We start from the raw sequence: 12,963 nt of genomic DNA on the forward strand, positions 1-12,963 counted from the left end.
ATTGGTCGCACTAAAGTCTCATCTGTATTTCAACCGGCTTAAGAAAGTTTATTGTATGTCAACACGGCATGTACGTCCGTTTTCTGCAAAAGGAAGGGCTCTTTATGAAGAGAGAATTGATGACTTTAGGAAGCGCTGTTCTGCTTCATGGTGCAAAGTGACTGAAAGTTTGTGCATAGTAAGTAGTTTAACTTATGAGAGTAATGTTGGTGAAATTAACCTGATTGAACAGCAATTACCTATGAAAGTTACGAAAAAAGTTGAAGACGAATTTGAAGTGTACTTAAAAAATGTGAAAAGTGAAGCCAGTCTTAAAGAATTATCGGCTCTCACCGCAGACGTGTTGCTACAGGAAACAGCAAAGTTACATGCGCTGGAAAAGATTGACCAAAATAAACAATCAATATTAAAAAAAGTCATGTCCAGCATTAAGCCAAACTCTGTCCATGGTGGTGTGAAGACACACAGTTCGAGATCCTCTAGCCGTAGGAGTGAACTCATCGCATTGAAACAAGCAGAAGCCGAATCTGCCAAGATAAAACTGAAATATACTCAACAAGAAGCAGCTCTTTTGAAACAAAAGGCAGAATCAGAAGCGAATCTTCAAGTTCTTTCTCAGCAAACATCTTTCGAAGCCGACGCTGCAGAAGTAAAGGTACTACAAGAGCATGATGTCGAAGGCTCTGATGGGTCAGAAAGTCATGTTGCACCAGACATTAAATTCAAATTGCAAACTTTGTCTGTTGTAAAACCTGACAATCTAGTTCAAGAATTCATCAAGAAATCCACAAACAATCCAACAGTATTTGACACTAATATGGGAGAAAATCTGTTCAAATTTCTCCTTTAAAAAGACTAGGCTCTCTCGCGACTGACTATATTTAGTGACAAAATTGCCTTTTTATCCCTGGAAATGGTTTTATTAATATGTAAAATGATGACAATTTATTATTGCTGTATTAATACAAGTAACAAAAATGTTGATTTTTAATGCAAAAAATGACTTTGTTTGTGAAAATGTTCGTTTTAATACGAACAAAGATGACAGTTAATAAAAGTTCGTATTAATACGAAATATCAAAAATGTTGATTGTTAATGCAAAAAAAAAACCTTTTCCCTGAAAATGTTCATATAAATACCAACAATGATGACATAATGAATTTATTATGTATTTCTGAAAAACAATTATAGTGCGTAAATTTACGAAGTATGGTTATGTTAAGAATCTATGAATTAAACAAGTATTTCTGGGTTTTTTTGAGTGCGTTAATTTACGAAGTCTGGTTTTGTTAAGAATCTATGAATTCACCAAGTATTTCTGAAATTGTTTAATAATGCGTAAATTTAGGAAGTCTGGTTTTGCTATGAATTTGCCAAGCACCGAGTATTTCTGAAAATATATAATAGTGTGTAAATGTACGACGAATGTTAAGAATATATGAACTGACCAAGTACATGACTTTGTATTTCTGAAAATTTTTAATGCAGCATAAATTTACAAAATATGATTTTGTTGAGAATAAATGAATTGACAAAGTACGGGTAATTTCTGAAAAAATATAATAGTGCGTAAATTTTCGAAGTATGGTTTTGTTAAGAATATATGAATTGACCTGGTATTTCTGAAAATTGTTAATAGTGCGTAAATTTACGAAGTAAGGTTTTTCTGAGAATATATGAATTGATGAAGTAATTCTGAAAACAAATAGTAGTGCGAAAATTTACGAAGTATGGTTTTGTTAAGGATATATGAATTGACAAAGTATTTCTGAAAAGTTTTACTAGTTCGTAAATTTACGAAGTATGGTATTATTAAGAATATGAATTTACCAATTATGTCTGAAAAGTTTTAATAGTGCGTAAATTTACGAAGTATTGTTTTGAATTTACCAAGTATTTCTAAAAAGGTTAAATAGTGCGTAAATTTACGAAGTATGTTTTTGTTAAGAATCTATGAATTCACCAAATACTGATTTTTTTAATAGTGCGTAAATTTACGAAGTATGTTTTGTTAAGAATCTATGAATTGCCCAAGTATTTATGAAAGTTTTTAATGGTGCGTAAATTTACGAAGTATGTTTTGTTATGAATCTATGAACTCACCAAGTATTTCTGAAAGTTTTTAATAGTGCGTAAATTTACGAAGTATGTTTTTGTTCAGAATCTATGAATTTACCAAGTATTTCTGAAAGTTTTTAATAGTGCGTAAATTTACGAAGTATGGTTTTGTTAAGAATCTATGACTGTTTTTTTGTAATAGTGCGTAAATTAACGAAGTATTTTTTGGATAAGAATCTATGAATTTACAAAGTATTTCTGAAAATAAATAATAGTGCGTAAATATACGAAGTATGGTTTTGTTAAGAAAATATGAATTGACTTCATATTTCGGAAAATTGTTAATAGTGAGTAAATTTACGAAGTAAGATTTGGTTGAGAATATATGAATTGATGAAGTATTTCTGAAAAGTTTTACTAGTTCGTAAATTTACGATGTATGGTATTGCTAAGAATATGAATTTACCAATTATGTCTGAAAATTTTTAATAGTGCGTAAATTTACGAAGTATGGTTTTATTTATGAATTTACCAATGAAAATGTTAAATAGTGCGTAAATTTACGAAGTATGGTTTTGTTAAAAGTCTGGATTTGGTAAGAATCTATGAATTCACCAAGTATTTCTGAACATTTTTAATAGTGCGTAAATTTGCGAATAATGGTTTTGTTAATCATATATTTCTTTAAAAAAAGAAGTTCATAAATTTATGCCACATGGTGACAAGCCATGAAAAAAACTACTGATTTTTCTACCTTAAAATGTTCGTAAATTTACGAATAATTTCTTAGTTGATGTCAAATGTGTTCTTTTTGCATTTAAAATGTTCGTAAATTTACGCACTTTTTTTAGGAAATATACAAGTTTGATAATTCCTGTTCATGCATTTTGATTCAAGGTTAAATTTGTGTGCAATAAAAGTGAGAAAAAAACACCTGTTTTTCTTCATTTTGCAACGAAAAAAGGGAATATCAAAGGATATTCCCACATAGAATTCCGATGCGTTCTGATTGCGTTGCAATTTAATCTAACAAAATCAAATATATTATATATATTATAAATATAAAATAAAATTATAATTAATGTATAGAATGGTTGCCAGTTAACGAAATATAAATTCTTATGTGTAAAATTTTACATTTGTTATCCCCGGCTATAAATACTACTTTTTTTAAAAATACACATTATGTCCTTACATCACACCTCAACATTCTTAGCCATATATGAGTATTTAATCTTTGGTGTTAAAAGGGTCAGACAATCCTGATACTTTGTGATAGTCAACTGATCAGTTTTACGCACATTGATAGGCTACAGTCTTTGAGTGTCAATAATTGAAACAAGATGAATTATCTAAATTATTTAAAGTCTTTGAGTTTATCTCCAAAATATTTGTACTGATTATTTTTCCATTAAGCAGAACATGATAGTGATTAAAATCCAATATTATCTAACGCAATACTCCTCGCAAGTTATTTCAGTACAAAGTAATAGTTGTTTGCGTTAGCCAGCCACTACTTGTAGTTTTGCTTTATACAAAGCTCGTATTATTCTAAAACCAATTTAGTTGATAACACATTCGTGTTCAATGTCGAGTTCTACATGACTGAATCGGCAAAACCATACAAAATTAATTTATATTGTATTACAGTTTTAGCTTACACATTAGTGTTGAATTGTCATGTTCATGATCTGAGATAAAAGTGGGCGCCATGCACAACATAAAAAATTAACAGACTCAAATGAACTGTTCTCGTGTTGCAACGTTTAAACTTCTTCAGGCACACATTCATGTACCAAAATTTTATGTTGCTATCCCAATGTACAATTTTACAGTATTGTTAATTAAGTGAAAAGACATTTAAAATACAAATAAAAAGTGAAGTAATCATAGGTTATACAAACCATATAGTCAGTAACTTTAAGTACCGGGTAGTGTTTCGTCAGGGTAATATATTACTCATTTTAGTTCTTAATGCATCTAGATTAGTCATACATTTATGGTAATTATTAAATTAATAAAATAAATGAATACATACAATAACACTTCTTTCGTTGTATCGTGACGGTATCAGTTTAAATGCATTGATCTTGTAACTTAACAGTTTATATGTTATTAAACTAGTATTCTCTTTTATAACGAAACCACATTTAATTTGTTTTATGTTTTCAAAAAAGTGTTGTCGTTCGCAATCTACCAACCGAGGTTCCCATCGTCCTGTGTGGGCGACTTGTATGTGCCCAATTAAGTTATGTGTATAGACGTTTAACCTAAACAACAGCCTCCTCAAGCACGTCGCATAGTAAGCATAGTAATTATGTCTCGCAGATTGATCTGTAATTGGTGTCTGGAGGACCATCCGGACTAGCGTCTCCACGAATTGCAATTGCGTCTGATGCTTATGGAAGGAAATTGCAGAGTGGCCTCCGATTAGGTCGGTTTTCAAAGTAGTACTTTCATATATCAAACAGAAAAGTCATCAAGTCCATGAGAGAAAGAAGTCAGGTTGATTCCATGTATGTTAAAGCATTTGGTCACTTTCCTTACATATTAGAACTGTACCATTTATTTTGCCGTAATTATTAATCAGAAGTTTTATTCGCCATCGATAGATCAAGTCTACTTTTATCACACATAATGTGTGTACGTAGCATACATTATTTGTTTAAAAACCTAAACCCATGTATAAATATGCCCATGATTAAAACGTTTGCATCTTCGATTTTCTTTTTAGACGCTTATGGAGATAATTATTCATATCTGAATTGTTCAATAGCATATGCAACAAACTTTAGATGGAACTTATTCTGAAGTTCACTATAATTAAGTTTAAATCACATTACGTAGAGCATATTAAATATCTGAGGTATAAACACTACATAACTAAACATTTAAATGATAAGACCTCGGTGAACGAGGAATGAACAAATCGTCGTACTTATGATAATGCAATGATCCTTAAAAAGATGAATACATTGTTCCACATCAAGTAAGATTTATATTGTAAAATGTCATCGCATAATATTTGCAAAAGATAAACATAGGTGAACAAGATAGAAACAAAATTGCTGTTCAACGTTGCAACGACAAAAAAATGTGTAGTCCATACTTTAATTACGGGGCATACTTCTATGTATAGATTATTTTTTGCATTGACTTGTTTAAAGATGGAACCGCAGATGAAGTAGGTTTTGTAACCACATACTTTCTTTTTTTTTTAATTGGTCACTTTTGCTCAAAAAACAATTTCCTTGATATTTTTGACTCTGAGGTTTGTATCTTCTCAATATCACGCATGCGTCGATATAGCCCATTGGTATTTTTTCCGTTTAATTATTCATATTTCGGTATATAACATGTTTTGGGCCCGAATGGGTATGAGAGTAATACCATATGCGTGACAAGCAATAGACACCGCACTGCAAAATTATTCTCTCGCTCGAAACATAAACTGTATGTTAGCAAGGTTCAGAAAATAGCGCTTAAAATGCAATATCTTTAATAAACAAACATAGCACACCTGTATTACACGATGATCAGGCGATTACCACAACTAATCCGCTCACCGTCATAATTTTATACTTCTGACAAGAGCACCGTATCCTTCTGACGAATTGAAACATGGCGGACGAAGAAATATCCGGTAGGTAGTGAGTGACAAAATGTTTTATTATAAGACACTGCAAAATGATTGCCACTTGCGAAGCACTCCATCGAATTTCAGAACCAATATGTCGTCTATTTAAAAGTTTACCAGTCGTGAAATATTTAGCATGACTTTGAAATAGTGTTTTCAAAAAATGTCGTGTCGCGCTCGACACCATTCGTTCTTGTGAGAAAAAATGTAATAATCAGATGATTGTCGATGTGTCAGACCTGATGTTACAGACTTAAATCATTGTATATATAAAAAGAACATGCCATGCGAACCTGTTTGTTTCAATATCTGTTAAAGGCCAAATTATTTGGTAAAAACATGCATCACTTACATAAATATCGATGCACCGCGCAGCACTGATTATTAGAACCGTATTCCGTTTAACTGAAATTCGTGGCACCGCTAACTTCTGCACATGGTGTTAAATGATAAGCTAGAACGAGCCATCGTGAGCTACATTTAGTAACGATAATCTTCCATTTATCAAAGTTACATGTCACAGAATTGATCTTGAAAATGATGGCATGCTTGCACAAAAAAGGTTCACCGGGATCGATTGTCTTGCTTACCAGTACGTGGAGAGCACATGTTTAAGTCTCATGTTTCAATTTATCTATATTGTTGTGGTAAAATACAATCATTATTGATAATTATTATTTATTGATTTCAGATTCATAATCCGTAAAAAAGATGTGCAGCTACGATTATGGAAAAGTATAGGCAAATGTTGGTGTAAAACTAACCGAAGGAAATAATAAATTTAGTTATGTATAGAGTGTACAGTGTGATGTTGCATTGGTTACATTTACTGAAATATGAATTTGGTGTTTGTGGCCAAAACCAAAAATATATACCAAATATGCTCTCAACTACTGATATCAGAGACAAAGGGGTTACAATTATAAAAAAACAACTTTTTGAGACTGTCTATAGAAGCTTGTGAGTGCATGTCTCCATAGATAAGACATTACAGCGCGGTCCGTTTTAACGGGATGTAAAGGGTTCGAATCATATATAGTTATTTCCGTCAAGTATTACAAAAACAATTGAAACCAAATATACATTGTACATTGTTTTATTGCTTTGAAACCGTTTGAACACTTGTTTACCATCGTGATTCAAATGTTGAAGCCATTATTTGACATTGTTTTAATATTTTGCTTTTCTTTTGTTAACAATTCTGACCCCAAACTTACCACAATTGTTCTAATTAGAATAGCTTTATCATACTATCCAACATACATGTGAACGTCTTTTCCTTCTGAAAGAAAAAAATATCAGAATAAAGCGGTGCCAAAAAATCATAAAGATGCGGTGCTTTTACGGACATTGTTGAGCGGTGTCCATATTTCTATAATGTCAGTGTTGAGCGGTGCATACTTGCTAACACGTGTACATGTAAAAATCACAGTTATATTCAATAAAGCATGCCATAATGTGTTGTAAATTGATTCTTCTACCATAAACATCTGCAAAAAATACGATGTTTCACGTCATGAAAGTCACTTCTTTCACGACATGCTCAAATTGTTTTCACTATTTTGAAGTTAATAGCGACTCAATTTTGATGCGGTAAACGGCAATTGTAAAGTATATACTTCGTTCGATGGAATTTCTTTAATTATCAACGTACCTTCTTTTCTTGTTTTTTCTTTCATTTCTGGACTCGCCATAAAGTTTGCGGCCATGTTTTTGATAGACGGATACGATGCTCTTGTCAGAAGTATAACATTTCGACGGTGAGCGGAAAAGTTGTGGTATTCGCCCTATCATCGTGTATTAGACTTGCATAACACTTTCGTCAATACAAGACATGTGTCGCTAAAACGTATGGCTCTAATGAAAGTGTAAATTAAGCTTTTCGATAACTCAAAACCTTCAGATGCAAATGTATCTGACATAACTGTGTTTGATTGGAGCTAATGATTATCAACTCTTGTCTGAGAAAACTGTAAACCGCTATTCTAAATTATCAACATGCCATATGTCGCGATGCTTCAGTGGCCATATACTCCCATTGAAGTACGGACGTGCAAACATAGCTTCTTTTGCTATGATGCAATTTCAATATTTTTTAAGGTTAATATATATTCTAATAAATGACTGAATCTTTTTCACAACAGTGGCGACATTATTTTATTATCTTTGTAGAACCGTTAATATCGTTGGTGTATTCAATTTAAAAACCGTTCACGCCAGATGCAGGGGTGTTTGAACATCTTTAAATAAGAACTTTTAAAAAACAGACAAACGCAAAACGTCCCTATCGTAGGCCTAGTAATGAAAGTGTATTGTTTTCACCTAAGGACAACAAACTGAGTTAACCATTTCATATAAAATAGATTGTTTTCGTTTAATTAATGTTTAATATTATTGAAAATATAAGAAACAAATATTAATAATTTATTTCAGTTTTGCAAATACAAACTAACGATAAGACACGGATTTTAATGATATGTGATTTGTATTGTCTATGATGAGAAGAGCTTGTGAATATTCGATAGGTCGACCTTTTGTTGAAAACAGCGTAATGATTCATCAGAATAAAGGACACATCAACTCTGAAAGCCCTCAATTTCTTTAAACTTGCTTTTCTGAAGATTCTCGATTACGAATTGTTTGTATGTTTCTACATTAGAGTGTCATTCAGTAGAAGCGAGTGGTTGCAATCAGACGTTGAAAATGTGTGTACACATATCCAATAACAACTGTTGATGAACAAAAAGCATCACGTGATAAAACTGAAGGCGGACAGGTCTGTATTCTCGGTATGTGTTTTTCTGTTTATTTATACAAGACACATCAGAATAACCACGTATGGATATATCAAACATAATAAATGCGTGTGCAGTTTCTGATACCACTTCAAGACAAATTACACTATGAAATATTTAAGAAATCCATTGCCAGATGATAACATCTTACAGTTTGCATCAATAATTGTTACAAACTATACAAATCTGACTGATGGGTATTTTTCCATACATGATTAACTCATTAAAAATGAAATTGTCAACGTAAGTGGATTGTCGTAAATATACAAACGTCAGCAGCTTCATGTTAATAACGTTAGTAGTATTAAAGAAATGTAAACGCATTTGCCTGCCAATGTGCGGACCTTACGCGCTCCTTAAATCAAACGGTAGTCGCATTAAATTGTCAGAGAAGTAATTAAACATCTTATGTTAATAAACCGCAGGTCATGTATAAGATCTATGCCCACAAACTTGGTATATGATTAGATAATTTCTTAAGACATATTTCAGTTACGATTTTAGCAATGTACATTTTTATCATTTATTCTTCCAAATGTACGTACCTTGTTCTGGTATTTTCTTAAACTTGCTGGTCCTTTTATGTTTGTATTTATGTCAGCTCATGTACCGTTGATTCAGATCATTTAAGACGCGCACTTGTTTTGATATTTGTTCTGGAGTAGGTGTCAAGTTCGTCGAGCTCTTACACCGGTTGAAATTTCCGATGCTTTGTATTTTCCGTTCCAATGCGGTGATCCCAGTTTTGATTGTTTTGTGTTTGTATTAAGTGTTCCGATATATAGGTAGTATATACGCGCAAATAAAACATTCCTTATAAAGTTTCTGGGCAGGACTTGTTTAATGTATTGAGCATTATATGAATGTCCTTATTTACGTCACAATATATTTCAGTAGTGAGGGTTTTTATACGATTGCATATTCCTTTTTTTATTTTATGTTTCATTATTAAGGGGACTCTCTGAAAACCAAAATGAGTTCATGCGAACAACAGATTGAAGACAAACACGTATTGTGGCAGGCAGGGCACATGTGCGTTTAAGTAATTAAAAATAAATTGCCCGTCATATTAGATACAATAAACGTTTAAATGATGTAAAAAAAATATATTAAATATTTGTTCTATTAAATGTTTGCTCACATGACGTTTCCAACCTACCATTACAGTGATCAAATAGATGCAGCTCCGAGGAACAGTCATTATAGTGAACTGCATGCCCTCGCAACATAGCACAATACTCAACAAGTTTAACAATGTACAGTTTTGTTTTAATTATCAGCTATCAAAGACTGAAGCCTATCAACGTGCGGAAAACTGATCAGTTGACTATAACAAAGTATCAGGATTGTCTGACCCTGGCAACACTAAAGATTAAATTCTCATGTATGGCTAAGTATGTTGATATGTGATGTAAGAACATAAAGGGTATTGTTAACAAGTAGTTTTTATAGCCGGGTATTACACCTGTTAAATTGTTTACATACGTACTTATATTTCGTTAACTGGTAACCATTTTATATATGTAAATTGCATATGACCAACACAAACAAATGATCAGATTTGGAGAAATATTCGTTTCCGATTTATGTTTGTTTTTCTAAATATGTTTCAATTACATTATACATAACGTAAACTGCACAGTTACAAATCTTAAAGTATAACTAAATACCAGTTCATTTGCTGATTTGAACATTCTATATTGTGATCGTTGATAGAAATTCACAAGAATTTTTCGGCTTGGGAGCATGAACCGTGTATTGCACTGTACATGTCCAGTCGCAAACCTACTGTTTAAGGACAAAGGTAAAACCTAAATATATCATATTTTGAATATTTCTGAAAAGTTGCATTTTGTTTGAAACTAATTTCAATTAAGCTATCATAGTGTAACGAAGACTAATAGCTTATATAACACCACGGTCCTTGTAACATTTCAATCTCAAATCAAACATTGGCCAACCATTTTATCCTAGTTTCACATTCCGCTAAGTGCTACAAACTAGTTGATGATTCATACCCTCCTTGAGAAATGTCATTTACATTACAAATTGCAAATTTCAGAACTTATAATTACCTTAACTCAACGGTTTGTAAAGGTTGATTTACTTTCACTTTTCCGTGTAAGACAAAAGAGGGGTACGAGACTGATACAGTATTGTCGGATATTCGACTTAATGCTGCAAATTGTCATTGATATCATTTTATTATTTTCTAATTTTCACAATTGCAACAGCAACAAAAACACATGGTTCGTCATATTGTTATTTTTACATGACGTTTAGAAAAATATTCAGGCGTGATATAGCCATTTCAATCAATTTGTATTGGGAAGATGTGAAACAAAGTTAAACGTATGTTGTTTTTCTGTCATTGGGATCTGAATTAGTAAATATGGTAATGATTCACACTTGATCCGTATACGATGCTAGGTAGTAACTATGCAATCAACGTAATGGAGCTTCGTGTGTATTAAACATCGGATTTCGTAGTGATATAAGTGTTGTTGATGGAAAAACGTAAACAATCAGAGGGTTTCAAACTTGGATGAACTATATTGTGTTTAGCAGCGAAATATTATATTCATTATAAACGTTTTGAGTATTGCTTAGTTATGCTACATACAATGTGTGTTTTCACTTTATTATGTTGGTTACTTATGTAAAACAAGCTCGGCACGACATGCTAAATGGTTGTTTCGTCTATCGTTTGACGTCGAAAAGTTGCATTTAATTGGTAGATAATCCTGCATTTATTATTGTCATTTCAATTTAATAAACTTACAAACATGTATAATATATTTCTTTGCCTTTTTAATTTTTAAAAGTCAAATTGTGTATACACTTGTATGTTTTTAGTTGTGCATGGGCTAATTAAATTAGTTAGCATTACTTTCAACCGGTTTTTAATCTCTAAATGTTGCATTTACTGTTTAAAGGCGGTGACTTAAGCTTTTCTTAATGTGTTATGTTTATTGTTGTATTGTATGTATTAAATAGTCCGTTCGCCATTGTTTTTAAAATGAAATACCAGCCGAAACGTACTTATATCTTAAAAATAAAAAATATATATTATTCCTATTAATTGTATGTCAAAGACGTATCTAACTTGTTGTTTTATGTTTTAAACCTGCATTCATCAGCCAAAGAAAGTTCTCTGCAATGTAAATTCCTAATGATTCGTATAAGCGATTCGTTAATTTTTATGGTTTGTTAATATGCTCGATCTTTAAAAAATCATCAAGCACTCGGTAAGGTTTTGGCTTTCGTTCATAAGCGGTAAGTTATAGGTGTATGTCATTAAATTGTTATGAATGCATTTGATTTCAAATTTAATCGATGATAATGCTTGCGTTTATTTCTTAAGGATAAAGGATATCGCGGACAGATTCCAAGTAGCATTACTCCACATGCAAAATACGAACTTATTTAATTGAAATATACACATGTCATGTAACGTGTTTTCGAATACACTAACAAGATTTTTTGTTATTTACATTGATATGTAATCGGAAGAAGTTTGTATTAATAAAATAAATGTACCCTTCTTTGTCATTTATAGCAACGCGAATGCACATATCTGTTGCACATAGGTAATTAAATTATGTGCATTGTGTTTATTTGTAATAGTTTCCAGTTTCAATAACTTACAATATAATTTGAGATGAAGTTTGCATTTTTTCTAAATGCATACGGTGATGTATCTTGTGATGGACCTGGGCAAGTGTGCCCTGTCTCTGAAAGTATAATACAGTGTGTGTCCTTACGTCATTATAAAAACAATTTACTACAAAGATAGTTTTTAAATCTAAAGACCTTTTTTAAAACAAAAACAACAGCCATGTAATTGATACCATCTTTAATAAACATTACGTGACGAATGCATTGTTATCATAACCTCTACATTTACACCACGTATAAACTATTATATGAACCATATTTGAGTGAAATGCATATATATTGACCACATTTAATACAATACATGCCTTTTATGGTGCCTGTAACACACTGTTGAATGTTGTTCACAAAGAGCTGACATTAAACATAACAAACACAAGATGATGGCTGGTTTCTCATATTTTAAAATATCATTTGCTTTGTTGATATTTTTTCTTTATCCCTGTGTTCCTTTTCGCTGTTGTGATGACAATAAACAGTGCTAAGAACATAATTTGGTAGTGTGGCGGTAGAAAAACACTTTCTCCGAACGCGCCGCTAACATAGCGTTAAATGTCATTTGCACACTGTTGATTGTGTTCAATAAAATAAGCCTTACATATTGGAGAGACACTAATAGTCGCTTCCAAATTATTTAATGCCAATATAAGATGATAATTGTGATTCTATCGAAGCCTTATTTCTGGAAACGAGTGGGAATGTCGACTGCGTTAATCTTTTTGGCGCCACACCATTTGCATACGCCTTTATGTTATTGAGTTTACATAAGTTTAGTCACAATTTTGTTTTATAATGCA

The sequence above is a fragment of the Dreissena polymorpha genome, chromosome 6 (genome assembly GCF_020536995.1).
Source record: "Dreissena polymorpha isolate Duluth1 chromosome 6, UMN_Dpol_1.0, whole genome shotgun sequence".
Classification (NCBI taxonomy): Eukaryota; Metazoa; Mollusca; class Bivalvia; order Myida; family Dreissenidae; genus Dreissena; species Dreissena polymorpha.